General features: G+C 40.1%; 17 non-coding genes and 34 pseudogenes across 17 annotated transcripts; 3 read left to right on the top strand and 48 right to left on the bottom strand.

The window, feature by feature from the left end:
• The first annotated feature begins 2,425 nt into the window (after positions 1–2,425).
• On the top strand, positions 2,426–2,498 carry TRNAI-GAU (transfer RNA isoleucine (anticodon GAU)). Its single transcript has one exon. It is a non-coding gene; the product is annotated as a tRNA-Ile (tRNA).
• Positions 2,499–3,308: 810 nt separating this feature from the next.
• Positions 3,309–3,381, top strand: TRNAN-GUU (transfer RNA asparagine (anticodon GUU)). Its single transcript has one exon. It is a non-coding gene; the product is annotated as a tRNA-Asn (tRNA).
• A 954-nt stretch (positions 3,382–4,335) lies between these two features.
• Positions 4,336–4,408, top strand: TRNAN-AUU (transfer RNA asparagine (anticodon AUU)). The gene has a single exon. It is a non-coding gene; the product is annotated as a tRNA-Asn (tRNA).
• Positions 4,409–4,963: 555 nt separating this feature from the next.
• Positions 4,964–5,082, bottom strand: LOC149700913 (5S ribosomal RNA). Its single transcript, XR_016382321.1, has one exon. It is a non-coding gene; the product is annotated as a 5S ribosomal RNA (ribosomal RNA).
• A 137-nt stretch (positions 5,083–5,219) lies between these two features.
• LOC149700912 (5S ribosomal RNA) lies at positions 5,220–5,354 on the bottom strand (annotated as a pseudogene).
• Positions 5,355–5,475: 121 nt separating this feature from the next.
• Positions 5,476–5,578, bottom strand: LOC149700911 (5S ribosomal RNA; annotated as a pseudogene).
• A 136-nt stretch (positions 5,579–5,714) lies between these two features.
• Positions 5,715–5,833, bottom strand: LOC149700910 (5S ribosomal RNA; annotated as a pseudogene).
• Positions 5,834–6,193: 360 nt separating this feature from the next.
• LOC149700909 (5S ribosomal RNA) lies at positions 6,194–6,312 on the bottom strand (annotated as a pseudogene).
• A 2,984-nt stretch (positions 6,313–9,296) lies between these two features.
• On the bottom strand, positions 9,297–9,415 carry LOC149700908 (5S ribosomal RNA). The gene has a single exon (XR_016382349.1). It is a non-coding gene; the product is annotated as a 5S ribosomal RNA (ribosomal RNA).
• Positions 9,416–9,551: 136 nt separating this feature from the next.
• LOC149700907 (5S ribosomal RNA) lies at positions 9,552–9,670 on the bottom strand. The gene has a single exon (XR_016382348.1). It is a non-coding gene; the product is annotated as a 5S ribosomal RNA (ribosomal RNA).
• Positions 9,671–9,806: 136 nt separating this feature from the next.
• LOC149700906 (5S ribosomal RNA) lies at positions 9,807–9,925 on the bottom strand. The gene has a single exon (XR_016382334.1). It is a non-coding gene; the product is annotated as a 5S ribosomal RNA (ribosomal RNA).
• A 136-nt stretch (positions 9,926–10,061) lies between these two features.
• On the bottom strand, positions 10,062–10,180 carry LOC149700905 (5S ribosomal RNA; annotated as a pseudogene).
• A 136-nt stretch (positions 10,181–10,316) lies between these two features.
• LOC149700904 (5S ribosomal RNA) lies at positions 10,317–10,435 on the bottom strand (annotated as a pseudogene).
• A 585-nt stretch (positions 10,436–11,020) lies between these two features.
• Positions 11,021–11,139, bottom strand: LOC149700903 (5S ribosomal RNA; annotated as a pseudogene).
• A 136-nt stretch (positions 11,140–11,275) lies between these two features.
• LOC149700902 (5S ribosomal RNA) lies at positions 11,276–11,394 on the bottom strand. The gene has a single exon (XR_016382211.1). It is a non-coding gene; the product is annotated as a 5S ribosomal RNA (ribosomal RNA).
• Positions 11,395–11,515: 121 nt separating this feature from the next.
• LOC149700901 (5S ribosomal RNA) lies at positions 11,516–11,618 on the bottom strand (annotated as a pseudogene).
• Positions 11,619–11,754: 136 nt separating this feature from the next.
• LOC149700900 (5S ribosomal RNA) lies at positions 11,755–11,873 on the bottom strand. The gene has a single exon (XR_016382347.1). It is a non-coding gene; the product is annotated as a 5S ribosomal RNA (ribosomal RNA).
• A 136-nt stretch (positions 11,874–12,009) lies between these two features.
• LOC149700899 (5S ribosomal RNA) lies at positions 12,010–12,128 on the bottom strand (annotated as a pseudogene).
• A 136-nt stretch (positions 12,129–12,264) lies between these two features.
• LOC149700898 (5S ribosomal RNA) lies at positions 12,265–12,383 on the bottom strand. Its single transcript, XR_016382259.1, has one exon. It is a non-coding gene; the product is annotated as a 5S ribosomal RNA (ribosomal RNA).
• Positions 12,384–12,504: 121 nt separating this feature from the next.
• On the bottom strand, positions 12,505–12,623 carry LOC149700897 (5S ribosomal RNA; annotated as a pseudogene).
• A 135-nt stretch (positions 12,624–12,758) lies between these two features.
• Positions 12,759–12,877, bottom strand: LOC149700896 (5S ribosomal RNA). Its single transcript, XR_016382318.1, has one exon. It is a non-coding gene; the product is annotated as a 5S ribosomal RNA (ribosomal RNA).
• Positions 12,878–13,013: 136 nt separating this feature from the next.
• On the bottom strand, positions 13,014–13,132 carry LOC149700895 (5S ribosomal RNA; annotated as a pseudogene).
• Positions 13,133–13,268: 136 nt separating this feature from the next.
• On the bottom strand, positions 13,269–13,387 carry LOC149700894 (5S ribosomal RNA). Its single transcript, XR_016382168.1, has one exon. It is a non-coding gene; the product is annotated as a 5S ribosomal RNA (ribosomal RNA).
• Positions 13,388–13,747: 360 nt separating this feature from the next.
• Positions 13,748–13,865, bottom strand: LOC149700893 (5S ribosomal RNA; annotated as a pseudogene).
• Positions 13,866–14,226: 361 nt separating this feature from the next.
• On the bottom strand, positions 14,227–14,345 carry LOC149700892 (5S ribosomal RNA; annotated as a pseudogene).
• Positions 14,346–14,481: 136 nt separating this feature from the next.
• Positions 14,482–14,600, bottom strand: LOC149700891 (5S ribosomal RNA; annotated as a pseudogene).
• A 137-nt stretch (positions 14,601–14,737) lies between these two features.
• LOC149700890 (5S ribosomal RNA) lies at positions 14,738–14,856 on the bottom strand (annotated as a pseudogene).
• Positions 14,857–14,992: 136 nt separating this feature from the next.
• On the bottom strand, positions 14,993–15,110 carry LOC149700889 (5S ribosomal RNA; annotated as a pseudogene).
• Positions 15,111–15,468: 358 nt separating this feature from the next.
• LOC149700888 (5S ribosomal RNA) lies at positions 15,469–15,586 on the bottom strand (annotated as a pseudogene).
• A 361-nt stretch (positions 15,587–15,947) lies between these two features.
• LOC149700887 (5S ribosomal RNA) lies at positions 15,948–16,065 on the bottom strand (annotated as a pseudogene).
• A 360-nt stretch (positions 16,066–16,425) lies between these two features.
• Positions 16,426–16,544, bottom strand: LOC149700886 (5S ribosomal RNA). Its single transcript, XR_016382172.1, has one exon. It is a non-coding gene; the product is annotated as a 5S ribosomal RNA (ribosomal RNA).
• Positions 16,545–16,904: 360 nt separating this feature from the next.
• On the bottom strand, positions 16,905–17,023 carry LOC149700885 (5S ribosomal RNA; annotated as a pseudogene).
• Positions 17,024–17,159: 136 nt separating this feature from the next.
• Positions 17,160–17,276, bottom strand: LOC149700884 (5S ribosomal RNA; annotated as a pseudogene).
• A 136-nt stretch (positions 17,277–17,412) lies between these two features.
• Positions 17,413–17,530, bottom strand: LOC149700883 (5S ribosomal RNA; annotated as a pseudogene).
• A 361-nt stretch (positions 17,531–17,891) lies between these two features.
• LOC149700882 (5S ribosomal RNA) lies at positions 17,892–18,009 on the bottom strand (annotated as a pseudogene).
• A 360-nt stretch (positions 18,010–18,369) lies between these two features.
• On the bottom strand, positions 18,370–18,488 carry LOC149700881 (5S ribosomal RNA). Its single transcript, XR_016382371.1, has one exon. It is a non-coding gene; the product is annotated as a 5S ribosomal RNA (ribosomal RNA).
• Positions 18,489–18,848: 360 nt separating this feature from the next.
• On the bottom strand, positions 18,849–18,967 carry LOC149700880 (5S ribosomal RNA). Its single transcript, XR_016382346.1, has one exon. It is a non-coding gene; the product is annotated as a 5S ribosomal RNA (ribosomal RNA).
• Positions 18,968–19,103: 136 nt separating this feature from the next.
• LOC149700879 (5S ribosomal RNA) lies at positions 19,104–19,221 on the bottom strand (annotated as a pseudogene).
• Positions 19,222–19,357: 136 nt separating this feature from the next.
• On the bottom strand, positions 19,358–19,476 carry LOC149700878 (5S ribosomal RNA; annotated as a pseudogene).
• Positions 19,477–19,612: 136 nt separating this feature from the next.
• On the bottom strand, positions 19,613–19,731 carry LOC149700877 (5S ribosomal RNA; annotated as a pseudogene).
• A 136-nt stretch (positions 19,732–19,867) lies between these two features.
• On the bottom strand, positions 19,868–19,986 carry LOC149700876 (5S ribosomal RNA; annotated as a pseudogene).
• A 361-nt stretch (positions 19,987–20,347) lies between these two features.
• On the bottom strand, positions 20,348–20,466 carry LOC149700875 (5S ribosomal RNA). Its single transcript, XR_016382345.1, has one exon. It is a non-coding gene; the product is annotated as a 5S ribosomal RNA (ribosomal RNA).
• Positions 20,467–20,603: 137 nt separating this feature from the next.
• On the bottom strand, positions 20,604–20,722 carry LOC149700874 (5S ribosomal RNA; annotated as a pseudogene).
• Positions 20,723–20,858: 136 nt separating this feature from the next.
• Positions 20,859–20,977, bottom strand: LOC149700873 (5S ribosomal RNA; annotated as a pseudogene).
• A 361-nt stretch (positions 20,978–21,338) lies between these two features.
• Positions 21,339–21,456, bottom strand: LOC149700872 (5S ribosomal RNA; annotated as a pseudogene).
• Positions 21,457–21,592: 136 nt separating this feature from the next.
• LOC149700871 (5S ribosomal RNA) lies at positions 21,593–21,710 on the bottom strand (annotated as a pseudogene).
• Positions 21,711–21,846: 136 nt separating this feature from the next.
• Positions 21,847–21,965, bottom strand: LOC149700870 (5S ribosomal RNA; annotated as a pseudogene).
• Positions 21,966–22,102: 137 nt separating this feature from the next.
• On the bottom strand, positions 22,103–22,221 carry LOC149700869 (5S ribosomal RNA; annotated as a pseudogene).
• Positions 22,222–22,357: 136 nt separating this feature from the next.
• LOC149700868 (5S ribosomal RNA) lies at positions 22,358–22,476 on the bottom strand (annotated as a pseudogene).
• Positions 22,477–22,837: 361 nt separating this feature from the next.
• On the bottom strand, positions 22,838–22,956 carry LOC149700867 (5S ribosomal RNA). Its single transcript, XR_016382344.1, has one exon. It is a non-coding gene; the product is annotated as a 5S ribosomal RNA (ribosomal RNA).
• Positions 22,957–23,093: 137 nt separating this feature from the next.
• On the bottom strand, positions 23,094–23,212 carry LOC149700866 (5S ribosomal RNA; annotated as a pseudogene).
• Between the last annotated feature and the right edge of the window lie 18 nt (positions 23,213–23,230).

The following is a 23,230-nucleotide window of genomic DNA, read 5'->3' as shown; positions in this document are numbered from 1 at the left end:
GAGCGGTGTTGTGAAGTCTAAAATGTAACGTAAAAAGCCAAAGTTTTTCCACAAAACCTGACGACCGTTTAATTTTGGGCTTCCCTGGTGCAATGGTTAGCGCGTTCGGCTGTTAACCAAAAGGTTAGTGGTTGGAGCCCACCCGGGAGCGGTGTTGTGAGATCGCAAATGTAACGTAAAAATCCAAAGTTTTTCCACAATACCTGACGAACATTTAATCTTTGGGCTGCCGTTGCGCAATGGTTAGCGCCGTGGGCTGTTAATCGGAAGGTTGGTGGTTCGAGCCCATCCGGGAGCGGTGTTGTGAGGTCTTAGATGTAACGTAAAATTCAGAGTTTTTCCACAATAACTGACGAACATTAAATTTTTGAGCTTCCGTGGCGCAATGGTTAGCGCGTTCAGCTGTTATTCAAAAGGTTTGTGGTTCGAGCCCATCCGGGAGCGGTGTTGCAAGGTCTCAGATGTGACGTAAAAAGTCAAAGTTTTTCCACAATACCTGACGACCATTTCATTTCTGAGCTTTCTTGGCTCCATGGTTAGCTCGTTCGGATGTTAACCAAAAGTTTGGTGGTTCGAGGCCACCCAGGAGCGGTGTTGTGAAGTCTCAAATGTAACGTAAAAAGCAAAAGTTTTTCCACATAACGTGACAACCTTATAATTTTTGGGCTTCCGTGGCGCAATGGTTAGCGCGTTCGGCTGTTAACCTAAAGGCTGGTGGTTCGAGCCCATCCGTGAGCGGTGTTGTGAGGTCTCAGATGTGACGTAAAATGTCAAAACCTTTCCACAATACGTGACAACTATCAAATTTTTGAGCTTCCGTGGCTCAATGGTTAGCGCGTTCGGCTTTTAACCAATAGGTTTGTGGTTCGAGCCCACCCGGGAATGGTGTTGTGGTATCTCAAATGTAACGTAAAAACCCAAAGTTTTTCCACAATACCTGACAACCATTTAATTTTTGGCCTTCCGTGGCGCAATGGTTAGCGCGTTCGGCTGTTAACCGAACGGTTGGTGGATCGAGCCCACCCGGGAGCGGTGTTGTGAGATCTCAAATGTAACGTAAAAATCCAAAGTTTTTCCACAATACCTGATGAACATTTAATCTTTGGGCTGCCGTTGCGCAATGGTTAGCGCCGTGGGCTGTTAACCGGAAGGTTGGTGGTTCGAGCCCATCCGGGAGCGGTGTTGTGAGGTCTTAGATGTAACGTAAAATTCAGAGTTTTTCCACAATACCTGACGAACATTTAATCTTTGGGCTTCCGTTGCGCAATGGGTAGCGCCGTCGGCTGTTAACCGAAAGGTTGGTGGTTCGAGCCCATCCGGGAGCGGTGTTTTGAGGTCTTTGATGTAACGTAAAATTCAGAGTTTTTCCACAATAACTGACGAACATTAAATTTTTGAGCTTCCGTGGCGCATGGTTAGCGCGTTCGGCTGTTAACCGAGAGGCTGGTGGTTCGAGCCCACCCGGAAGTGGTTTTGTGAGGTCTGAGATGTAACGTAAAATTCAGAGTTTTTTAAAAATAACTGACGAAAATTTAATTTTTGGGCTTCCGTGGCGCAATGGTTAGCGCGTTCAGCTGTTATTCAAAAGGTTGGTGGTTCGAGCCCACCCGGGAGCGGTGATGTGAAGTCTCAAATGTAACGTAAAAAGCCAAAGTTTTTCCACAATACCTGACGACCGTTTAATTTTTGGGCTTCCGTGGCGCAATGGTTAGCGCGTTCGGCTGTTAACCGAGAGGCTGGTGGTTCGAGCCCTCCCGGAAGTGGTGTTGTGGGGTCTCAGATGTAGCGTAAAAAGTCAAAGATTTCCACAATACGTGACAATCATTTAATTTCTGAGCTTCCGTGGCTCAATGGTTAGCGCATTCGGCTGTTAACCGAGAGGCTGGTGGTTCGAGCCCACCCGGAAGCGGTGTTGTGAGTTCTCAGATGTGACGTAAAAAGTCAAAGTTTTTCCACAATACCTGACGACCATTTCATTTCTGAGCTTTCTTGGCTCCATGGTTAGCTCCTTCGGATGTTAACCAAAAGTTTGGTGGTTCGAGGCCACCCAGGAGCGGTGTTGTGAAGTCTCAAATGTAACGTAAAAAGCCCAAGTTTTTCCACATAACGTGACAACCTTATAATTTTTGGGCTTCCGTGGCGCAATGGTTAGCGCGTTCGGCTGTTAGCCGAAAGGCTTGTTGGTTCGAGCCCACCTGGGAGAGGTGTTGTGCGGTCTCGGATGTAGCGTAAAATGTCAAAACTTTTCCACAATTCGTGACAACCATTTAATTTCTGAGCTTCCGTGGCTCAATGGTTAGCGCGTTCGGCTGTTAACCAATAGGTTTGTGGTTCGAGCCCACCCGGGAGCGGTGTTGTGGGATCTCAAATGTAACGTAAAAAGCCAAATTTTTTCCACAATACCTGACGACCGTTTAATTTTTAAGCTTCCGTGGCGCAATGGTTAGCGCGTTCGGCTGATAACCGAAGGGTTGGTGGTTCGAGCCCACCCGGGAGCGGTGTTGTAAGATCTCAAATGTAGCGTAAAAAGCCAAAGTTTTTCCACAATACCTGACGACCATTTAATTTTTGGGCTTCCGTGGCGCAATGGTTAGCGCGTTCGGCTGTTAACCGAAAGGTTGGTGGTTCGAGCCCATCCGTGAGCGGTGTTGTGAGGTCTCAGATGTGGCGTAAAGAGTCAAAGTTTTTCCACAATACGTGACGACCATTAAATTTTTGCGCTTCCGTGGCGCAATGGTTAGCGCGTTCGGCTGTTAACCGAAAGGTTGGTGGTTCGAGCCCATCCGTGAGCGGTGTTGTGAGATCTCACATGTAACGTAAAAATCCAAAGTTTTTCCACAATTACTGACGAAAATTTAATCTTTGGGCTTCCGTGGCGCAATGGTTAGCGCGTTCGGCTGTTAGCCGAAAGGCTTGTTGGTTAGAGCCCACCTGGGAGAGGTTTTGTGTGGTCTCAGATGTAGCGTAAAATGTCAAAACTTTTCCAAAATACGTGACAACCATTTAATTTCTGAGCTTCCGTGGCTCAATGGTTAGCGCGTTCGGCTGTTAACCAATAGGTTTGTGGTTCGAGCCCACCCGGAAGCGGTGTTGTGGGATCTCAATTGTAACGTAAAAAGCCAAATTTTTTCCACAATACCTGACGACCGTTTAATTTTTGAGCTTCCGTGGCGCAATGGTTAGCGCCTTCGGCTGTTAACCGAAGGGTTTGTGTTTCGAGCCCACCCGGGAGCGGTGTTGTAAGATCTCAAATGTAACGTAAAAAGCCAAAGTTTTTCCACAATACCTGACGACCATTTAATTTTTGGGCTTCCGTGGCGCAATGGTTAGCGCGTTCGGCTGTTAACCGAAAGGTTGGTGGTTCGAGCCCACCCGGGAGCGGTGTTGTGAAATCTCACATGTAACGTAACAATCCAAAGTTTTTCCACAATACCTGACGAAAATTTAATCTTTGGGCTTCCGAGGCGCAATGGTTAGCGCGTTCGGCTGTTAACCGAAAGGTTGGTGGTTCGATTCCATCCGGGAGCGGTGTTGTGAGGTCTTAGATGTAACGTAAAATTCAGAGTTTTTTAAAAATAACTGACGAACATTTAATTTTTGGGCTTCCGTGGCGCAATGGTTAGCGCGTTCGGCTGTTATTCAAAAGGTTTGTGGTTCGAGCCCATCCGGGAGCGGTGTTGTGAAGTCTCAGTTGTGACGTAAAAAGGCAAAGTTTTCCCACAATACCTGACGACCGTTTAATTTTTGGGCTTCCGTGGTGCAATGGTTAGCGCGTTCGGCAGTTAACCTTAAGGTTGGTGGTTCGAGCCCACCCGGGAGCGGTGTTGTGAAGTCTCAAATGTAACGTAAAAAGCCAAAGTTTTTCCACAATACCTGACGACCATTTAACTTTTGGGCTTCCGTGGCGCCATGGTTAGCGCGTTCGGCTGTTAACCAATAGGTTGGTGGTTCGAGCCCACCCGGGAGCGGTGTTGTGGGATCTCAAATGTTATGCAAAATGCCAAAGTTTTTCCACAATACCTGACGACCATTTAATTTTTGGGCTTCCGTGTAGCAATGGTTAGCGCCGTCGGCTGTTAACCGAAAGGTTGGTGGTTCGAGCCCATCCGGGAGCGGTGTTGTGAGGTCTTAGATGTAACGTAAAATTCAGAGTTTTTTAAAAATAACTGACGAACATTTAATTTTTGGGCTTCCGTGGCGCAATGGTTAGCGCGTTCGGCTGTTATTCAAAAGGTTTGTGGTTCGAGCCCATCCGGGAGCGGTGTTGTGAAGTCTCAGATGTGACGTAAAAAGCCAAAGTTTTCCCACAATACCTGACGACCGTTTAATTTTTGGGCTTCCGTGGTGCAATGGTTAGCGCGTTCGGCTATTAACCAAAAGGTTGGTGGTTCGAGCCCACCCGGGAGCGGTGTTGTGAAGTCTCAAATGTAACGTAAAAAGCCAAAGTTTTTCCACAATACCTGACGACCATTTAATCTTTGGGCTTCCGTGTAGCAATGGTTAGCGCGTTCGGCTGTTAGCCGAAAGGCTTGGTGGTTCGAGCCCACCCGGGAGAGGTGTTGTGCGGTCTCAGATGTAGCGTAAAATGTCCAAACTTTTCCACAATACGTGACAACCATTTAATTTCTGAGCTTCCGTGGCGCAATGGTTAGCGCGTTCGGCTGTTAAACGAAAGGTTGGTGGTTCGAGCCCATCCGTGAGCGGTGTTGTGAGCTCTCAGATGTGACGTAAAAAGCCAAAGTTTTTCCACTATACCAGACGACCATTTCATTTCTGAGCTTCCTTAGCTCCATGGTTTGCGCGTTCGGATGTTAACGGAAAGGTTCGTGGTTCGAGCCCACCCGGGAGCGGTGTTATGAAGTCTCAAATTAAACTTCATCATTTTAAAACAACAATAACATAAAGAAAATATGTTTGCTTTTTTCATATCGATTGGAATTTAAAAGAGGAAAAAAAGTGAAAAAGCCAACGGCACGCAGTGTTACTAAGTGGTCTCCCTCCCAAGTACTGACTGCGCTCGACGCTGCTTAACTTCGGTGATCGGACGAGAACCGGTGTTTTCAGCGTGATATGGCCGTTGCCGAGAGTGCTAGTTAATAATTCGAATATAAATTAAGTGAGACAAATTTACCTTCATCTTTTTAAAACAATAACAAAAAGAAAATATGTTTGCTTTTTTGAAATCTATTGGAATTTAAAAGAGGAAAAAAAAGTGAAGAAGCCAACGGCACGCAGTGTTCCTAAGTGGTCTCCCTCCCAAGTACTCTCCCTCCCAAGTACTGACTGCGCTCGACGCTGCTTAACTTCGGTGATTAGACGAGAACCGGTGTTTTCAGCGTGATATGGCCCTTGCCGAGAGTGCTATTTAATAATTTGAATTTAATTAACCTTCATCTTTATAAAACAATAACAAAAAGAAGATATGTTTGCTTTTTCATATCTGGTGGAATTTAAAAGAGGAAACAAATGTGAAAAAGCCAACGGCACGCAGAATTTCCAAGTACTGACTGCGCTCGACGCTGCTTAACTTCGGTGATCGGACGAGAACCGGTGTTTTCAGCGTGATATGGCCGTTGCCGAGAGTGCTAGTTAATAATTCGAATTTAAATTAAGTGCGACAAATTAACCTTCATCTTTTTAAAACAATAACAAATAGAAAATATGTTTGCTTCTTTCATATCTATTGGAATTTAAAAGAGGAAAAAAAGTGAAAAAGCCAACGGCACGCAGTGTTCCTAAGTGGTCTCCCTCCCAAGTACTGACTGCGCTCGACGCTGCTTAACTTCGGTGATCGGTCGAGAACCAGTGTATTCAGCGTGACATGGCCGTTGCCGAGAGTGCTAGTTAATAATTTGAATTTAATTAACCTTCATCTTATAAAACAATAACAAAAAGAAGTTATGTTTGCTTTTTTCATATCTGGTGGATTTTAAAAGAGGAAACAAAAAGGAAAAACCGAACGGCACGCAGTGTTCCCAAGTACTCGCTGCGCTCGACGCTGCTTAACTTCCGTGATCGGACGAGAACCGGTGTTTTCAGCGTGATATGGCCGTTGCCGAGAGTGCTAGTTAATAATTCGAATTTAAATTAAGTGCGACAAATAAACCTTCATCTTTTTAAAACAATAACAAATAGAAAATATGTTTGCTTTTTTCATATCTATTGGAATTTAAAAGAGGAAAAAAAGTGAAAAAGCCAACGTCACGCAGTGTTCCTAAGTGGTCTCCCTCCCAAGTACTGACTGCTCTCGACGCTGCTTAACTTCGGTGATCGGACGAGAACCGGTGTATTCAGCGTGACATGGCCGTTGCCGAGAGTCCTAGTTAATAATTTGAATTTAATTATCCTTCCTCTTATAAAACAATAACAAAAAGAAGGTATGTTTGCTTTTATCATATCTGGTGGATTTTAAAAGAGGAAACAAAAAGGAAAAAGCGATCGGCACGCAGTGTTCCCAAGTACTCGCTGCGCTCGACGCTGCTTAACTTCCGTGATCGGACGAGAACCGGTGTTTTCAGCGTGATATGGCCGTTGCCGAGAGTGCTAGTTAATAATTCGAATTTAAATTAAGTGAGACAAATTAACGTTCATCATTTTAAAACAATAACAAAAAGAAAATTATACAAAAACGTCTTTGTTTGGACCAAGACCGAAAAAACCAACAATATGAGTGAGGTTTATCAATTGACTGAAGTTCAGATATTGAAATTTTTCTTTAAGTATTTATAGTAGTTTAATCCTTAATCACTAATTAATTCAATCAACTGATTTTACTTTTAATCGATCTATTCCCTCTAAATTTATTCAAAAAATTGCATATCTCCGCTTTTTCAAGAACAATTCCATTTTCCGAAAACATTTTATCATGAAATTAATTATTTTGAAGGGAGTACGTTTAGAGGGATCAATAATTAATATTTGAAATATTCTACTGAATTTCTAAGAAGAGCACCCATACACTGCAAGCACGGATGACTGCAAAATTTTATATCATAACTCGTTTAGAGTGAAGTGATTTATGTATTAATTCCGCTGAAAAGAATATAAAATTACATTGTACAGTACTGAGAAATTTTTCTTTTTATGGAATCTTTACACTAACTTTTGGTTATTTTTATGCTTATAAAATATTTTTCCCGTCCATGAAAGGAGAGCTACCTACTAAAAGGTACCACATGGGACAAAAGTTGTTCCTTTTCCTTTGATAAACGATATTATTTTATTAGTCCGAGCAAAATAAATTACTCTTAATCATATTTTATCGAATATCAGTCTTCTCAACAAATTGAAACCGTTGAAAAAACATTTTTTGGTGCAAACTTGAAAATTTCTCAAGCCACTAACATTTAAACCAATGTCCGTCAAGGTCCTTACAAGTTAAGGAACATCGATAAGAAATCCCTTCAAAATAATTAATTTCATGATAAAATGTTTTCGGAAAATGGAATTGTTCTTGAAAAAGCGGAGATATGCAATTTTTTGAATAAATTTAGAGGGAATAGATCGATTAAAAGTAAAATCAGTTGATTGAATTAATTAGTGATTAAGGATTAAACTACTAAAAATACTTAAAGAAAAATTTCAATATCTGAACTTCAGTCAATTGATAAACCTCACTCATATCGTTGGTTTTTTCGGTCTTGGTCCAAACAAAGACGTTTTTGTATAATATCTGTCACTTCAGTCTTAAGGCAGTAGTCAACTCGTAACAGGCTGAAAATGTCATTTCCCGTCCCTATTATCTAAGGAACCGAAAATGCTATTAGCGGTTTTGAATAAAATATAAATCGAAATCATCTTTAGATTGTCATACATTAATTATAATGATCGCACGAGATATTAGTGAGTATTAAATAAAATTAATAGCCTTTTCAAAATCGTAAAGTTAATTTCGTAGAACTGTTTACTTTTTAAATAAGTGCATTGATTATGGCTAAAAGTGCGCCTCCTTTTAGGGTAGAAAGAAGCTAAAATACCATTTTTTTTAGAAAATTTGTGGAAATAAACAAGATAATTAGCAACAACTTGATAATTCCAAAAACAGGTGAACATTTAGCCGCTCATAACAACCTAGCCTAACATAAGCTTAACCCTGTATCTAAACCTAACATGATGTACTACATCATAAATCAAATGGGTCTTAGGTTGCCTATTTATACCCTTGATGATATACATATTCTTGATTTTTATAATAATTTTCCCTAAAATGTTAAACTTACTGTTTTGGAGACTTGGGAGACCACAAAAATCCGAAATTGCGTTCTAACATATGAATGCTCACTGAGAATAGCCAAAATAAAATTAATATATATTTAAAAAATAATGAAACCCTGTATACCTCATATGGAAGTGTCGAATTAACTGCGCTTACGTAAACACCACTGTCTTAACTGCGAAGCGAAAACACTTTTGTCATCTTTCCAGTAGTATTTTAAAGTGTAAATCCTAGGGTTAGGAACTTAGGATATGTTTCTAGCATGAAACGAAGCAGACTAAATCAAATTCCAAAACAGAGCTGGAAATCAGCTTTTTTTATAATCTTAAAGGACGAAAGACGCTATAAAGAGTATATTACAAAGACTTTCCAAAATTCAACTTAAGCCTTGGCCAAAACGAACGTCGAAAAATTACTTCAAACGATATTAAAACCTCTATTAACTGTAATTATTTACCTGAATTACTTTTTTAGACGAAAATTGGACCTGATAAAAACAATTTTGCTTTTCAAGGGCGTTATAGTTCATTAGAAAATCCAAATAACGGTGTTAGAGCTCGGATGAAATATCAAAAAAAAAATTAGCGTTGCCTTACTGTCGTCTGCTATCATAGCCCACTCGATCACGCGCATCACGACGCAAGCTGCTCGCGCTTGAGCAGCGCAGCGTCCGAGAGCGCGGATCGAGTGGGCTATGCTGCTATGAAATAAACTTTCCTACTGTCGTCTGCTATGAAATAGGGAACTCGAGGCATAATTAATTAGTTAAATTACAAAAATTAGACTTCAATTATTTAAAATCTAAGCAGGTAAGTTTCTCATTTAGTAAATTCTTGTTAATTTGAAAGTATTCCGAAAACTAACTTCGCTGTAGTTTTTCCGTATCGCCTATGACAATTTCCCCAAAAAACCTGGTAAAATGTAATGCTTTTTCTATGGGACGCTAACCCTAAAAAGGTGATTTTTTCGTTTAGCATTACAAACGGGTATCAAGTCATATCTACAAGGGCCTACCGGCCCTGTAGAATATGTTTCCTTTTTTGAAATCCATTGGAATTTAAAAGAGGAAAAAAAGAGAAAAAGCCAACGGCACGCACTGTTCCTAAGTGGTCTCCCTCCCAAGTACTGACTTCGCTCGACGCTGCTTAACTTCGGTGATCGGACGAGAACCGGTGTTCTCAGCGTGATATGGCCGTTGCCGAGAGTGCTAGTTAATAATTCGAATTTAAATTAAGTGAGACAAATTAACCTTCATCTTTTTAAAACAATAACAAAAAGAAAATATGTTTCCTTTTTTGAAATCCATTGGAATTTAAAAGAGGAAAAAAAGAGAAAAAGCCAACGGCACGCACTGTTCCTAAGTGGTCTCCCTCCCAAGTACTGACTTCGCTCGACGCTGCTTAACTTCGGTGATCGGACGAGAACCGGTGTTCTCAGCGTGATATGGCCGTTGCCGAGAGTGCTAGTTAATAATTCGAATTTAAATTAAGTGAGACAAATTAACCTTCATCTTTTTAAAACAATAACAAAAAGAAAATATGTTTGCTCTTTTCATATCTATTGGAATTTAAAAGAGGAAAAAAAGTGAAAAAGCCAACGGCACACAGTGTTCCTAACTGGTCTCCCTCCCAAGTACTGACTTCGCTCGACGCTGCTTAACTTCGGTGATCGGACGAGAACCGGTGTTTTCAGCGGGATATGGCCGTTGCCGAGTGTGCTAGTTAATAATTCGAATTTAAATTAAGTGAGACAAATTAACCTTCATCTTTTTAAAACAATAACAAATAGAAAATATGTTTGCTTTTTTCATATCTATTGGAATTTAAAAGAGGAAAAAAAGTGAAAAAGCCAACGGAACACAGTGTTCCTAACTGGTCTCCCTCCCAAGTACTGACTGCGCTCGACGCTTCTTAACTTCGGTGATCGGACAAGAACCGGTGTTTTCAGCGGGATATGGCCGTTGCCGAGAGTGCTAGTTAATAATTCGAATTTAAATTAAGTGCGACAAATTAACCTTTATCTTTTTAAAACAATAACAAATAGAAAATATGTTTGCTTTTTTCATATCTATTGGAATTTAAAAAAGGAAAAAAAGTGAAAAAGCCAACGGCACGCAGTGTTCCTAAGTGGTCTCCCTCCCAAGTACTGACTGCTCTCGACGCTGCTTAACCTCGGTGATCGGACGAGAACCGGTGTATTCAGCGTGACATGGCCGTTGCCGAGAGTCCTAGTTAATAATTTGAATTTAATTATCCTTCCTCTTATAAAACAATAACAAAAAGAAGGTATGTTTGCTTTTATCATGTCTGGTGGATTTTAAAAGAGGAAACAAAAAGGAAAAAGCGATCGGCACGCAGTGTTCCCAAGTACTCGCTGCGCTCGACGCTGCTTAACTTCCGTGATCGGACGAGAACCGGTGTTTTCAGCGCGATATGGCCGTTGCCGAGAGTGCTACTTAATAATTCGAATTTAATTAACCTTCATATTTATAAAACAATAACAAAAAGAACATATGTTTGGATTTTTCATATCTGGTGGAATTTAAAAGAGGAAACAAAAAGGAAAAGCCAAAGACACGCAGTGTTCCCAAGTACTGACTGCGCTCGACGCTACTTAACTTCGGTGATCGGACGAGAACCGGTGTTTTCAGCCTGATATGGCCGTTGCCGAGAATGCTAGTTTATAAATCGAATTTAAATTGAGTGAGACAAATTAACCTTCATATTTATAAAACAATAACAAAAAGAAAATATGTTTGCTCTTTTCATATCTATTGGAATTTAAAAGAGGAAAAAAAAGTGAAAAAGCCAACGGCACGCAGTGTTCCTGAGTGGTCTCCCTCCCAAGTACTGACTGCGCTCGACGCTGCTTAACTTCGGTGATCGGACGAGATCCGGTGTTCTCAGCGTGTTATCGCCGTGGCCGAGAGTGGTAGTTAATAATTCGAATTTAAATTAAGTGAGACAAATTAACCTTCATCTTTTTAAAACAATAACAAAAAGAAAATATGTTTCCTTTTTTCATATCTATTGGATTTAAAAGACAAAAAAAAAGTGAAAAAGCTAACGGCACGCAGTGTTCCTAAGTGGTCTCCCTCCCAAGTACTGACTGCGCTCGACGCTGCTTAACTTCGGTGATCGGACGAGAACCGGTGTTTTCAGCGTGATATGGCCGTTGCCGAGAGTGCTAGTTAATAATTTGAATTTAATTAACCTTCATCTTATAAAACAATAACAAAAAGAAGGTATGTTTGCTTTTTTCATATCTGGTGGAATTTAAAAGAGGAAACAGAAAGGAAAAAGCCAACGGCACGCAGTGTTCCCAAGTACTCGCTGCGCTCGACGCTGCTTAACTTCCGTGATCGGACGAGAACCGGTGTTTTCAGCGTGATATGGCCGTTGCCGAGAGTGCTAGTTAATAATTCGAATTTAAATTAAGTGAGACAAATTAACCTTCATCTTTTTAAAACAATAACAAAAAGAAAATATGTTTCCTTTTTTGAAATCCATTGGAATTTAAAAGAGGAAAAAAAGAGAAAAAGCCAACGGCACGCACTGTTCCTAAGTGGTCTCCCTCCCAAGTACTGACTTCGCTCGACGCTGCTTAACTTCGGTGATCGGACGAGAACCGGTGTTCTCAGCGTGATATGGCCGTTGCCGAGAGTGCTAGATAATAATTCGAATTTAAATTAAGTGAGACAAATTGACCTTCATCTTTTTAAAACAATAACAAAAAGAAAATATGTTTCCTTTTTTGAAATCCATTGGAATTTAAAAGAGGAAAAAAAGAGAAAAAGAAAACGGCACGCACTGTTCCTAAGTGGTCTCCCTCCCAAGTACTGACTTCGCTCGACGCTGCTTAACTTCGGTGATCGGACGAGATCCGGTGTTCTCAGCGTGTTATCGCCGTGGCCGAGAGTGGTAGTTAATAATTCGAATTTAACTTAAGTGAGACAAATTAACCTTCATCTTTTTAAAACAATAACAAAAAGAAAATATGTTTCCTTTTTTCATATCTATTGGATTTAAAAGACAAAAAAAAAGTGAAAAAGCTAACGGCACGCAGTGTTCCTAAATGGTCTCCCTCCCAAGTACTGACTGCGCTCGACGCTGCTTAACTTCGGTGATCGGACGAGAACCGGTGTTTTCAGCGTGATATGGCCGTTGCCGAGAGTGCTAGTTAATAATTTGAATTTAATTAACCTTCATCTTATAAAACAATAACAAAAAGAAGGTATGTTTGCTTTTTTCATATCTGGTGGAATTTAAAAGAGGAAACAGAAAGGAAAAAGCCAACGGCACGCAGTGTTCCTAACTGGTCTCCCTCCCAAGTACTGACTGCGCTCGACGCTTCTTAACTTCGGTGATCGGACGAGAACCGGTGTTTTCAGCGGGATATGGCCGTTGCCGAGAGTGCTAGTTAATAATTCGAATTTAAATTAAGTGAGACAAATTAACCTTCATCTTTTTAAAACAATAACAAAAGAAAATATGTTTCCTTTTTTGAAATCCATTGGAATTTAAAAGAGGAAAAAAAGAGAAATAGCCAACGGCACGCACTGTTCCTAAGTGGTCTCCCTCCCTAGTACTGACTTCGCTCGACGCTGCTTAACTTCGGTGATCGGACGAGAACCGGTGTTCTCAGCGTGATATGGCCGTTGCCGAGAGTGCTAGTTAATAATTCGAATTTAAATTAAGTGAGACAAATTAACCTTCATCTTTTTAAAACAATAATAAAAAGAAAATATGTTTGCTCTTTTCATATCTATTGGAATTTAAAAGAGGAAAAAAAGTGAAAAAGCCAACGGAACACAGTGTTCCTAACTGGTCTCCCTCCCAAGTACTGACTGCGCTCGACGCTTCTTAACTTCGGTGATCGGACGAGAACCGGTGTTTTCAGCGGGATATGTCCGTTGCCGAGAGTGCTAGTTAATAATTCGAATTTAAATTAAGTGCGACAAATTAACCTTCATCTTTTTAAAACAATAACAAATAGAAAATATGTTTGCTTTTTTCATATCTATTGGAATTTAAAAGAGGAAAAAAAGTGAAAAAGCCAACGGCACGCAGTGTTCCCAAGTGGTCTTCCTCCCAAGTACTGACTGCGCTCGACGCTGCTTAACTTCGGTGATCGGACGAGAACCGGTGTATTCAGCGTGACATGGCCGTTGCCGAGAGTCCTAGTTAATAATTTGAATTTAATTATCCTTCCTCTTATAAATTAATAACAAAAAGAAGGTATGTTTGCTTTTTTCATATCTGGTGGATTTTAAAAGAGGAAACAAAAAGGAAAAAGCGAACGGCACGCAGTGTTCCCAAGTACTCGCTGCGCTCGACGCTGCTTAACTTCCGTGATCGGACGAGAACCGGTGTTCTCAGCGTGTTATCGCCGTGGCCGAGAGTGCTAGTTAATAATTCGAATTTAAATTAAGTGAGACAAATTAACCTTCATCTTTTTAAAACAATAACAAAAAGAAAATATGTTTCCTTTTTTGAAATCCATTGGAATTTAAAAGAGGAAAAAAAGAGAAAAAGCCAACGGCACGCACTGTTCCTAAGTGGTCTTCCTCCCAAGTACTGACTTCGCTCGACGCTGCTTAACTGCGGTGATCGGACGAGAACCGGTGTTCTCAGCGTGATATGGCATTGCCGAGAGTGCTACTTAATAATTCGAATTTAATTAACCTTCATATTTATAAAACAATAACAAAAAGAACATATGTTTGGATTTTTCATATCTGGTGGAATTTAAAAGAGGAAACAAAAAGGAAAAGCCAAAGACACGCAGTGTTCCCAAGTACTGACTGCGCTCGACGCTACTTAACTTCGGTGATCGGACGAGAACCGGTGTTTTCAGCGTGATATGGCCGTTGCCGAGAGTGCTAGTTAATAAATCGAATTTAAATTGAGTGAGACAAATTAATCTTCATATTTTTAAAACAATAACAAAAAGAAAATATGTTTGCTCTTTTCATATCTATTGGAATTTAAAATAGGAAAAAAAAGTGAAAAAGCCAACGGCACGCAGTGTTCCTAAGTGGTCTCCCTCCCAAGTACTGACTGCGCTCGACGCTGCTTAACTTCGGTGATCGGACGAGATCCGGTGTTCTCAGCGTGTTATCGCCGTGGCCGAGAGTGGTAGTTAATAATTCGAATTTAAATTAAGTGAGACAAATTAACCTTCATCTTTTTAAAACAATAACAAAAAGAAAATATGTTTCCTTTTTTGAAATCCATTGGAATTTAAAAGAGGAAAAAAAGAGAAAAAGCCAACGGCACGCACTGTTCCTAAGAGGTCTCCCTCCCAAGTACTGACTTCGCTCGACACTGCTTAACTTCGGTGATCGGACGAGAACCGGTGTTCTCAGCGTGATATGGCCGTTTCCGAAAGTGCTAGTTAATAATTCGAATTTAAAATAAGTGAGACAAATTAACCTTCATCTTTTTAAAACAATAATAAAAAGAAAATATGTTTGCTCTTTTCATATCTATTGGAATTTAAAAGAGGAAAAAAAAGTGAAAAAGCCAACGGAACACAGTGTTCCTAACTGGTCTCCCTCCCAAGTACTGACTGCGCTCGACGCTTCTTAACTTCGGTGATCGGACGAGAACCGGTGTTTTCAGCGGGATATGACCGTTCCCGAGAGTGCTAGTTAATAATTCGAATTTAAATTAAGTGCGACAAATTAACCTTCATCTTTTTAAAACAATAACAAATAGAAAATATGTTTGCTTTTTTCATATCTATTGGAATTTAAAAGAGGAAAAAAAGTGAAAAACCCAACGGCACGCAGTGTTCCTAAGGGTCTTCCTCCCAAGTACTGACTGCGCTCGACGCTGCTTAACTTCGGTAATCGGACGAGAACCGGTGTATTCAGCGTGACATGGCCGTTGCCGAGAGTCCTAGTTAATAATTTGAATTTAATTATCCTTCCTCTTATAAAACAATAACAAAAAGAAGGTATGTTTGCTTTTTTCATATCTGGTGGATTTTAAAAGAGGAAACAAAAAGGAAAAAGCGAACGGCACGCAGTGTTCCCAAGTACTCGCTGCGCTCGACGCTGCTTAACTTCCGTGATCGGACGAGAACCGGTGTTTTCAGCGTGATATGGCCGTTGCCGAGTGCTAGATAATAATTCGAATTTAAATTAAGTGAGACAAATTAACCTTCATCTTTTTAAAACAATAACAAAAAGAAAATATGTTTCCTTTTTTGAAATCCATTGGAATTTAAAAGAGGAAAAAAAGAGAAAAAGCCAACGGCACGCACTGTTCCTAAGTGGTCTCCCTCCCAAGTACTGACTTCGCTCGACGTTGCTTAACTGCGGTGATCGGACGAGAACCGGTGTTCTCAGCGTGATATGGCATTGCCGAGAGTGCTACTTAATAATTCGAATTTAATTAACCTTCATATTTATAAAACAATAACAAAAAGAACATATGTTTGGATTTTTCATATCTGGTGGAATTTAAAAGAGGAAACAAAAAGGAAAAGCCAAAGACACGCAGTGTTCCCAAGTACTGACTGCGCTCGACGCTACTTAACTTCGGTGATCGGACGAGAACCGGTGTTTTCAGCGTGATATGGCCGTTGCCGAGAGTGCTAGTTAATAAATCGAATTTAAATTGAGTGAGACAAATTAACGTTCATATTTTTAAAACAATAACAAAAAGAAAATATGTTTGCTCTTTTCATATCTATTGGAATTTAAAAGAGGAAAAAAAAGTGAAAAAGCCAACGGCACGCACTGTTCCTAAGTGGTCTCCCTCCCAAGTACTGACTTCGCTCGACGTTGCTTAACTGCGGTGATCGGACGAGAACCGGTGTTCTCAGCGTGATATGGCATTGCCGAGAGTGCTACTTAATAATTCGAATTTAATTAACCTTCATATTTATAAAACAATAACAAAAAGAACATATGTTTGGATTTTGCATATCTGGTGGAATTTAAAAGAGGAAACAAAAAGGAAAAGCCAAAGACACGCAGTGTTCCCAAGTACTGACTGCGCTCGACGCTACTTAACTTCGGTGATCCGACGAGAACCGGTGTTTTCAGCGTGTTATCGCCGTGGCCGAGAGTGGTAGTTAATAATTCGAATTTAAATTAAGTGAGACAAATTAACCTTCATCTTTTTAAAACAATAACAAAAAGAAAATATGTTTCCTTTTTTCATATCTATTGGATTTAAAAGACAAAAAAAAAGTGAAAAAGCTAACGGCACGCAGTGTTCCTAAGTGGTCTCCCTCCCAAGTACTGACTTCGCTCGACGCTGCTTAACTTCGGTGATCGGACGAGAACCGGTGTTTTCAGCGTGATATGGCCGTTGCCGAGAGTGATAGTTAATAATTTGAATTTAATTAACCTTCATCTTATAAAACAATAACAAAAAGAAGGTATGTTTGCTTTTTTCATATCTGGTGGAATTTAAAAGAGGAAACAGAAAGGAAAAAGCCAACGGCAAGCAGTGTTCCCAAGTACTCGCTGCGCTCGACGCTGCTTAACTTCCGTGATCGGACGAGAACCGGTGTTTTCAGCGTGATATGGCCGTTGCCGAGAGTGCTAGTTAATAATTCGAATTTAAATTAAGTGAGACAAATTAACCTTCATCTTTTTAAAACAATAACAAAAAGTAAATATGTTTCCTTTTTTGAAATCCATTGGAATTTAAAAGAGGAAAAAAAGAGAAAAAGCCAACGGCACGCACTGTTCCTAAGTGGTCTCCCTCCCAAGTACTGACTTCGCTCGACGCTGCTTAACTTCGGTGATCGGACGAGAACCGGTTTTTTCAGCGTGATATGGCCGTTGCCGAGAGTGCTAGTTAATAATTCGAATTTAAATTAAGTGAGACAAATTAACCTTCATCTTTTTAAAACAATAACAAAAAGAAAATATGTTTGCTCTTTTCATATCTATTGGAATTTAAAAGAGGAAAAAAAGTGAAAAAGCCAACGGCACACAGTGTTCCTAACTGGTCTCCCTCCCAAGTACTGTTCGCTCGACGCTGCTTAACTTCGGTGATCGGACGAGAACCGGTGTTTTCAGCGGGATATGGCCGTTGCCGAGAGTGCTAGTTAATAATTCGAATTTAAATTAAGTGAGACAAATTAACCTTCATCTTTTTAAAACAATAACAAAAAGAAAATATGTTTCCTTTTTTGAAATCCATTGGAATTTAAAAGAGGAAAAAAAGAGAAAAAGCCAACGGCACGCACTGTTCCTAAGTGGTCTCCCTCCCAAGTACTGACTTCGCTCGACGTTGCTTAACTGCGGTGATCGGACGAGAACCGGTGTTCTCAGCGTGATATGGCATTGCCGAGAGTGCTACTTAATAATTCGAATTTAATTAACCTTCATATTTATAAAACAATAACAAAAAGAACATATGTTTGGATTTTTCATATCTGGTGGAATTTAAAAGAGGAAACAAAAAGGAAAAGCCAAAGACACGCAGTGTTCCCAAGTACTGACTGCGCTCGACGCTACTTAACTTCGGTGATCGGACGAGAACCGGTGTTTTCAGCGTGATATGGCCGTTGCCGAGAGTGCTAGTTAATAAATCGAATTTAAATTGAGTGAGACAAATTAACCTTCATATTTTTAAAACAATAACAAAAAGAAAATATGTTTGCTCTTTTCATATCTATTGGAATTTAAAAGAGGAAAAAAAAGTGAAAAAGCCAACGGCACGCACTGTTCCTAAGTGGTCTCCCTCCCAAGTACTGACTTCGCTCGACGTTGCTTAACTGCGGTGATCGGACGAGAACCGGTGTTCTCAGCGTGATATGGCATTGCCGAGAGTGCTACTTAATAATTCGAATTTAATTAACCTTCATATTCATAAAACAATAACAAAAAGAACATATGTTTGGATTTTGCATATCTGGTGGAATTTAAAAGAGGAAACAAAAAGGAAAAGCCAAAGACACGCAGTGTTCCCAAGTACTGACTGCGCTCGACGCTACTTAACTTCGGTGATCGGACGAGAACCGGTGTTTTCAGCGTGTTATCGCCGTGGCCGAGAGTGGTAGTTAATAATTTGAATTTAAATTAAGTGAGACAAATTAACCTTCATCTTTTTAAAACAATAACAAAAAGAAAATATGTTTCCTTTTTTCATATCTATTGGATTTAAAAGACAAAAAAAAAGTGAAAAAGCTAACGGCACGCAGTGTTCCTAAGTGGTCTCCCTCCAAAGTACTGACTGCGCTCGACGCTGCTTAACTTCGGTGATCGGACGAGAACCGGTGTTATCAGCGTGATATGGCCGTTGCCGAGAGTGATAGTTAATAATTTGAATTTAATTAACCTTCATCTTATAAAACAATAACAAAAAGAAGGTATGTTTGCTTTTTTCATATCTAGTGGAATTTAAAAGAGGAAACAGAAAGGAAAAAGCCAACGGCAAGCAGTGTTCCCAAGTACTCGCTGCGCTCGACGCTGCTTAACTTCCGTGATCGGACGAGAACCGGTGTTTTCAGCGTGATATGGCCGTTGCCGAGAGTGCTAGTTAATAATTCGAATTTAAATTAAGTGAGACAAATTAACCTTCATCTTTTTAAAACAATAACAAAAAGAAAATATGTTTCCTTTTTTGAAATCCATTGGAATTTAAAAGAGGAAAAAAAGAGAAAAAGCCAACGGCACGCACTGTTCCTAAGTGGTCTCCCTCCCAAGTACTGACTTCGCTCGACGCTGCTTAACTTCGGTGATCGGACGAGAACCGGTGTTCTCAGCGTGATATGGCCGTTGCCGAGAGTGCTAGTTAATAATTCGAATTTAAATTAAGTGAGACAAATTAACCTTCATCTTTTTAAAACAATAACAAAAAGAAAATATGTTTCCTTTTTTGAAATCCATTGGAATTTAAAAGAGGAAAAAAAGAGAAAAAGCCAACGGCACGCACTGTTTTTAAGTGGTCTCCCTTCAAGTACTGACTTCGCTCGACGCTGCTTAACTTCGGTGATCGGACGAGAACCGGTGTTCTCAGCGTGATATGGCCGTTGCCGAGAGTGCTAGTTAATAATTCGAATTTAAATTAAGTGAGACAAATTAACCTTCATCTTTTTAAAACAATAACAAAAAGAAAATATGTTTCCTTTTTTGAAATCCATTGGAATTTAAAAGAGGAAAAAAAGAGAAAAAGCCAACGGCACGCACTGTTCCTAAGTGGTCTTCCTCCCAAGTACTGACTTCGCTCGACGCTGCTTAACTTCGGTGATCGGACGAGAACCGGTGTTCTCAGCGTGATATGGCCGTTGCCGAGAGTGCTAGTTAATAATTCGAATTTAAATTAAGTGAGACAAATTAACCTTCATCTTTTTAAAACAATAACAAAAAGAAAATATGTTTGCTCTTTTCATATCTATTGGAATTTAAAAGAGGAAAAAAAGTGAAAAAGCCAACGGCACACAGTGTTCCTAACTGGTCTCCCTCCCAAGTACTGACTGCGCTCGACGCTTCTTAACTTCGGTGATCGGACGAGAACCGGTGTTTTCAGCGGGATATGGCCGTTGCCGAGAGTGCTAGTTAATAATTCGAATTTAAATTAAGTGCGACAAATTAACCTTCATCTTTTTAAAACAATTACAAATAGAAAATATGTTTGCTTTTTTCATATCTATTGGAATTTAAAAGAGGAAAAAAAGTGAAAAAGCCAACGGCACGCAGTGTTCCTAAGTGGTCTCCCTCCCAAGTACTGACTGCGCTCGACGCTGCTTAACTTCGGTGATCGGACGAGAACCGGTGTATTCCGCGTGACATGGCCGTTGCCGAGAGTCCTAGTTAATAATTTGAATTTAATTATCCTTCCTCTTATAAAACAATAACAAAAAGAAGGTATGTTTGCTTTTTTCATATCTGGTGGATTTTAACAAGAGGAAACAAAAAGGAAAAAGCGAACGGCACGCAGTGTTCCCAAGTACTCGCTGCGCTCGACGCTGTTTAACTTCCGTGATCGGACGAGAACCGGTGTTTTCAGCGTGATATGGCCGTTGCCGAGAGTGCTAGTTAATAATTCGAATTTAAATTAAGTGAGACAAATTAACCTTCATCTTTTTAAAACAATAACAAAAAGAAAATATGTTTCCTTTTTTGAAATCCATTGGAATTTAAAAGAGGAAAAAAAGAGAAAAAGCCAACGGCACGCACTGTTCCTAAGTGGTCTCCCTCCCAAGTACTGACTTCGCTCGACGCTGCTTAACTTCGGTGATCGGACGAGAACCGGTGTTCTCAGCGTGATATGGCCGTTGCCGAGAGTGCTAGTTAATAATTCGAATTTAAATTAAGTGAGACAAATTAACCTTCATCTTTTTAAAACAATAACAAAAAGAAAATATGTTTGCTCTTTTCATATCTATTGGAATTTAAAAGAGGAAAAAAAAGTGAAAAAGCCAACGGCACACAGTGTTCCTAACTGGTCTCCCTCCCAAGTACTGACTGCGCTCGACGCTGCTTAACTTCGGTGATCGGACGAGAACCGGTGTTTTCAGCGGGATATGGCCGTTGCCGAGAGTGCTAGTTAATAATTCGAATTTAAATTAATTGCGACAAATTAACCTTCATCTTTTTAAAACAATAACAAATAGAAAATATGTTTGCTTTTTTCATATCTATTGGAATTTAAAAGAGGAAAAAAAGTGAAAAAGCCAACGGCACGCAGTGTTCCTAAGTGGTCTCCCTCCCAAGTACTGACTGCGCTCGACGCTGCTTAACTTCGGTGATCGTACGAGAACCGGTGTATTCCGCGTGACATGGCCGTTGCCGAGAGTCCTAGTTAATAATTTGAATTTAATTATCCTTCCTCTTATAAAACAATAACAAAAAGAAGGTATGTTTGCTTTTTTCATATCTGGTGGATTTTAACAAGAGAAAACAAAAAGGAAAAAGCGAACGGCACGCAGTGTTCCCAAGTACTCGCTGCGCTCGACGCTGCTTAACTTCCGTGATCGGACGAGAACCGGTGTTTTCAGCGTGATATGGCCGTTGCCGAGAGTGCTAGTTAATAATTCGAATTTAAATTAAGTGAGACAAATTAACCTTCATCTTTTTAAAACAATAACAAAAAGAAAATATGTTTCCTTTTTTGAAATCCATTGGAATTTAAAAGAGGAAAAAAAGAGAAAAAGCCAACGGCACGCACTGTTTTTAAGTGGTCTCCCTTCAAGTACTGACTTCGCTCGACGCTGCTTAACTTCGGTGATCGGACGAGAACCGGTGTTCTCAGCGTGATATGGCCGTTGCCGAGAGTGCTAGTTAATAATTCGAATTTAAATTAAGTGAGACAAATTAACCTTCATCTTTTTAAAACAATAACAAAAAGAAAATATGTTTCCTTTTTTGAAATCCATTGGAATTTAAAAGAGGAAAAAAAGAGAAAAAGCCAACGGCACGCACTGTTTTTAAGTGGTCTCCCTTCAAGTACTGACTTCGCTCGACGCTGCTTAACTTCGGTGATCGGACGAGAACCGGTGTTCTCAGCGTGATATGGCCGTTGCCGAGAGTGCTAGTTAATAATTCGAATTTAAATTAAGTGAGACAAATTAACCTTCATCTTTTTAAAACAATAACAAAAAGAAAATATGTTTCCTTTTTTGAAATCCATTGGAATTTAAAAGAGGAAAAAAAGAGAAAAAGCCAACGGCACGCACTGTTCCTAAGTGGTCTTCCTCCCAAGTACTGACTTCGCTCGACGCTGCTTAACTTCGGTGATCGGACGAGAACCGGTGTTCTCAGCGTGATATGGCCGTTGCCGAGAGTGCTAGTTAATAATTCGAATTTAAATTAAGTGAGACAAATTAACCTTCATCTTTTTAAAACAATAACAAAAAGAAAATATGTTTGCTCTTTTCATATCTATTGGAATTTAAAAGAGGAAAAAAAAGTGAAAAAGCCAACGGCACACAGTGTTCCTAACTGGTCTCCCTCCCAAGTACTGACTGCGCTCGACGCTTCTTAACTTCGGTGATCGGACGAGAACCGGTGTTTTCAGCGGGATATGGCCGTTGCCGAGAGTGCTAGTTAATAATTCGAATTTAAATTAAGTGCGACAAATTAACCTTCATCTTTTTAAAACAATAACAAATAGAAAATATGTTTGCTTTTTTCATATCTATTGGAATTTAAAAGAGGAAAAAAAGTGAAAAAGCCAACGGCACGCAGTGTTCCTAAGTGGTCTCCCTCCCAAGTACTGACTGCGCTCGACGCTGCTTAACTTCGGTGATCGGACGAGAACCGGTGTATTCCGCGTGACATGGCCGTTGCCGAGAGTCCTAGTTAATAATTTGAATTTAATTATCCTTCCTCTTATAAAACAATAACAAAAAGAAGGTATGTTTGCTTTTTTCATATCTGGTGGATTTTAACAAGAGGAAACAAAAAGGAAAAAGCGAACGGCACGCAGTGTTCCCAAGTACTCGCTGCGCTCGACGCTGTTTAACTTCCGTGATCGGACGAGAACCGGTGTTTTCAGCGTGATATGGCCGTTGCCGAGAGTGCTAGTTAATAATTCGAATTTAAATTAAGTGAGACAAATTAACCTTCATCTTTTTAAAACAATAACAAAAAGAAAATATGTTTCCTTTTTTGAAATCCATTGGAATTTAAAAGAGGAAAAAAAGAGAAAAAGCCAACGGCACGCACTGTTCCTAAGTGGTCTCCCTCCCAAGTACTGACTTCGCTCGACGCTGCTTAACTTCGGTGATCGGACGAGAACCGGTGTTCTCAGCGTGATATGGCCGTTGCCGAGAGTGCTAGTTAATAATTCGAATTTAAATTAAGTGAGACAAATTAACCTTCATCTTTTTAAAACAATAACAAAAAGAAAATATGTTTGCTCTTTTCATATCTATTGGAATTTAAAAGAGGAAAAAAAAGTGAAAAAGCCAACGGCACACAGTGTTCCTAACTGGTCTCCCTCCCAAGTACTGACTGCGCTCGACGCTGCTTAACTTCGGTGATCGGACGAGAACCGGTGTTTTCAGCGGGATATGGCCGTTGCCGAGAGTGCTAGTTAATAA

The sequence above is a fragment of the Phalangium opilio genome, unplaced genomic scaffold (genome assembly GCF_054372755.1).
Source record: "Phalangium opilio isolate 3A_F unplaced genomic scaffold, DU_Popi_V2 ptg000019l_1, whole genome shotgun sequence".
NCBI classification, from domain to species: domain Eukaryota; kingdom Metazoa; phylum Arthropoda; class Arachnida; order Opiliones; family Phalangiidae; genus Phalangium; species Phalangium opilio.
Note: the sequence above shows the minus strand (reverse complement) of the source record. Positions and strands in the feature narration are given on the sequence as shown.